Genomic DNA, 4,883 nt, shown 5'->3' on the forward strand with positions numbered 1-4,883 from the left:
ACGTAGCAGGGTGTCCACATACTATATTCTGGATTTTAAGTGTTTGTCATATTCTCTAATTTGTTAGTAAGAAAATGATTGCAGGAAATAATGAAGATGCAATCACTAAATCTGAATGAGGTTCCATGGCTTTCTTTCCCTATTTATTTGTATATTTTATGTTTTACATTTTCAACAAGTGATTTATCATGTGGAATTATAATAGCTGTGATGGCATTGCTTATGCATGTTTGCATGTTGCTTTTCTAATGTAATAAAATAAAACATATTTTCTGTGTTATCAAAAATCTTTATAGATGACATTTAAAAATTATTTAAGTGACCCTTTATACCCTAGTACTTATTATATATAATGCATTTGTTCAAAGTTAAATAGGAATGACCAGCACACACACAAGTGGACATTAATTTAGGCTTACGGAACCTCACAGTTTAGTTCAGACGACAGACACGTTTTAAACAGAAATGGCAGTAAAAGATTAAAATCCAAGCTGTGCTGTATGTGTAATATAGACAGAGTGATTGCTCAGGGAAAAGGCAACCCTTGAAAGCTAGAGCAGCAGAGAGAGGTTGGAGAGAGAAGTGGACCCAGGCCAGGCCTGAGTGTGCTGGGATGGGACCAGGGCTGCAAAGGGGGCTTTCCCAGTGATAGGCAGGCAGGAGCTTAGAAGTGGGAATTCACATCGGGGAGGAGCTGAGCAGTGGGGAGGACGAGGCATGAAGTCCAGAAAGTTAGTTATGTGTCATTGGCTTAAGACTGGACTCAGGAGGCAGACACCAGGATTTGCATCCTGCCTTCACCTTTTATCACCACTTGACCTTGGGCAACTCTAAGCTTCCGTTTCCTCTACAAAAGAGAGAAATAATAGAACATATCTCAGTAAGTCATTATAAGGATTAAAGGAGATGATGTATATAAGGTACTTCACACGTAGTAAGGGCTTATAGTAAGGCCAGGTTTTATTTTTTGGTTATTATTGTTGTTATTTTTGCTGTTACCCCAGGGATAGGCTGTGTGGGACCAGGGAAAAAAGTTTTGACCAATTTGCACTTTATTCTATGACTCAAGAGGGTGAGATTAGATTTTGTTTTTCAGTCATATATAATTCAGGTAGACAGTGGAGTGTGGCCCAGACTGTGGGAGCCACTCCCAGCCTGACCCAGACTGTGAGATCCACCCCTGGCCTGAGCCCCAATCCCAGTAATCCTCATCCTCATCTTCAGCAAGGCCTCCTAGGGTTCAGTGGAACTCGAGGAATCAGGAGCTGTTCTCATGGTTTTTCATGAGCTGACATTCTGTCCCTCTCTCACATGCAGATCCACATACCCTCACCCCACCTCTTTTTCTGTTTTGACAATGTTATCAGATTTGTTTATATGCTACTCTTTCCAGAAAGGGCTCAAGACAGCTTTCTAAATTCTAAAATGTACCTACTAGTATATAAAAATAGGAATTTACACAAAAGACACCTTGTAAGATGGTTATCCCTTTTACAAAAGGAGTAACCAGCATTTCTTTAAATAGCAGCACATCTGGTGCATGCAACATCAGACCTGACTGTCCAAATTTTGCCTCATCAGCAGCTTTCTGGAATGTGTCTTCGGTATCAGTGTGTTTCACAGCATTACCCCCCATTATCACCTTCACAGGAGTCAGCTGATTTTCATCAAGTTTGGGACTTGAACAGAGGCAAAGGGTATGTGAAACCCTTGAATTTACTTTGTGCAGAGCTAAGTGATTGAATGGGATCTGGTCTAGAAAGCACTGAGCTGCCACTTGGTCAGGGAACCCTGCTTGGGAGAGGTGGCAGAGGAGGTTTTCAGAAAAACAAGGGAGGATTCTTATTAGCTGATGTGGCCTGGGAGACCATCCTAGGGGAAGGGAGCAGTGTAGGGGGAATGCCAGGCTGCTATGCTCCCTGTGGGGCAGTAGCAGAGGTGACAAGCCAGCCTGGGATCTCAGACTGGGCCACAGAAGAGAGGAGAGCTGCCTGGTGACAGTTCACCTGTCCTCCCCCTAGAAAACAATTTTGGCTTGACACAGACATAAGATGTGAAACATTCTCTATTTGCTATATCTATATATTTCAGGACTTAGCAATCATACCCTATGCTATAGTTACTATATCCCAACACATTCATCTAACACATTTTTTTTTTGACAAAAAGCATGTGTTGGGAACTTAATCCCTAAAGCAACAGTGTTGGGGAGTAGGACCTAATAGGAGATGTTTAAGTAATTACAAAAGGGCTTGAGTCTGTGAGTTTGATCTCCTGCTCATGTGTGCTGTCTTGTCCTTCCACCTTCCACTATGGGATGACACAGCAAGAAGGCCCTTGCAAGATGTGGGCTCCTATACCTTAGACTTTCAGCCTCCAGAAAGGTAAGAAATAAATATCTTCTGTTCTTTATAAATTACCCAGTCTCAGGTATTCTGTTATAGCACCACAAAATGGACTAAGACAACCTTTCAGTGGGCATGTTGCTGTGGCAACCTTAAAGTCACTGGAGGGCATCTATAATTGGCAGAAAATGGTATTAATTTAGTTACAGGTTTTTTTTTTTTTTTCTGGGAGGAGTTTTTTAGTCTTAGGCTGCTTAAAGTACTCACATGTGATCTTTTTGCCTGAGCAGACTAATAATCACCTTGCAATGTAATTACTAAGCCAGTACCAGTGAACTCTTCTCCTGTCAATTGAGTTGTAATTTTTTAATACCAGCTTCTTGGACAGGGCCTATCTCTGGAAGCTGTGGTTACCCAGATACAAATCACAACCAGTGCTGTGCTTCGTGAAACCAGTCAACTGTGGAATCAGCTGGAGTGATCATTGACAAATGCAAGCATGTTCTGAGTGGCTCATCTGTCGGCTATGACAGCCATTCAGTTCTGCTAAAGAGCATCCCGGGTTGACCACTGTCACTTCTCCATTCCCTACAATCTTCTACCACCGGATATGTTCCCATTTCCTGGGTATGGAAAACTCCTAATCATGGTGGTTATTTTACAATTTCAAAATAGTAAAAATCTTTTTATTAAAAAAAAGGTAAAATACACGTGACATAAAGTGTACCATCTTAAACATTTAAGTGTATGCTTACTGCACACTTAAAACTGGCATTGGTAAATTCACACTGTTGTGCTTCTGTCACTAGCATTCATCAACAAAATTCTTCATCTTGCAAAACTAAAGCTATGTACTCATTAAAACACAATTCTCCATTCTCTGCTGCCCCCAGCTCCTAGAAACCACTAATCTACATTTTGTTAATATGAATTTGGCTAATCTAAGTGCCTCATGTAAGTAAAATCATACAGTATTTGTCCTTTTGTGACCAGCTTACATCACTTAGCATAATGTCCTCAAGGTTATTCCATGTTAGCTTGGAATACCTTATTCTAAGGTAGCATGTGTCAGAATTTCATTTCTTTTTAAGAGTGAATAGTATTCCATTTCATGTATGTGCCACATTTTGATTACCCACTTGTGCATGGATGCACACTTGGGTCACTTCCACTTTTTGGCTGTTGGGAATCATGCTGTTATGAATGTGGACAAAATACCTCTTTGAGTCCTCACTTTGATTTCTTTTGAATATACCCAGAAGTGAAATTGCTGGATTATATGGTAATTCTACTTTTAGTTTTTTGAGGAACTACCATACTGTTTTCCATAGTGGCTACACCATTTTACATTCCCACAACAGTGCACGAACATTCCAATTGTTCTGCTTCCTTGCCAATACTTGTTATTTTCCATTTTTTTGTTTGCTTGTTTTGGATAGTGGCCATTCTAATAGGTGTGATGTAGTCATAGTTATTTTTTAAGGGGAAGGCTTGTCTAACCTTAACATTTAATGATAATAGGACTTCCAAAAGCAATTATAATAGCTGACATTAATTGAACACATAACACAGGGTAGACACTCTATGTTGCCACATTCGATCCTCAAATCAACCCCATGAGTAATGTGCCATCATCATTCTCATTTTACAGATGAATAAACTGAGACCCAGAGAGTTTATATAATTTGTGATTTGTCCAAGATCACATAACCAGATAATCATTCTGTACCTTTGAATGTAGACACTGAGGAAGCTATAGGATTCCTCAGTACAGAACAAGACCTGCTTATTGGTGGACAAGACAACCTCTAGTAAGGCAGCCCTTTGCATGTATTTCTAAAATGTGGTGACTTTCCCTAGTGATGACAACAAACAACATTGAAGACAACGATGGTGATGATGTTAAAAAAAAAGAAAAAAGGAATTGAATATAAGCAAACATTCAGCTCTAATCTCCATATGTAAAAAAAATCCCTAAAATCCCCAATATTTGAACATTACATATTCATAGAGAACTAAATTAGAGGGTGAGTATTCATATAATGGAATTATTTGCCTTATAGAAGGATTCACTGCATTATCTTCTGCTGTGACAAGCTTTCCCAGTTCATTTAAAATAGGAATTAATTTATAACAATGTGATGTATATATAGTTTTCCCTAGAACACATCTATTGCTCAGTGTGAAGCCAAATCAGGTTGCTAAAATGATTTTGATTGCTGGATAATGATAGCGGGGAATATTTGCTCACTTCAGCATTTGAGGATTCCAACTAGGACAGGATTTGTAGACCTAACTGTCAAACCACTATCCTTAATCTTGGTGGAATTATGAAGACCAGAAAAATGCCAAAAGACGGGGGGAACAGATCATTAAACAAAAAGTTTGCAAGCACTTATGAAGAAGTAATCATGTGGAGACTCCTTAACAGGACCTAAATAAAAAGACAAGTCAATCTTTTCTTATCATCATAATGTTAATAGAAAATTAGAACACAGAGGGTCATATCTTTGTTATATATCTACAATCTCCTCTGAC

Source organism: Piliocolobus tephrosceles, chromosome 18, assembly GCF_002776525.5.
Source record: "Piliocolobus tephrosceles isolate RC106 chromosome 18, ASM277652v3, whole genome shotgun sequence".
Classification (NCBI taxonomy): Eukaryota; Metazoa; Chordata; class Mammalia; order Primates; family Cercopithecidae; genus Piliocolobus; species Piliocolobus tephrosceles.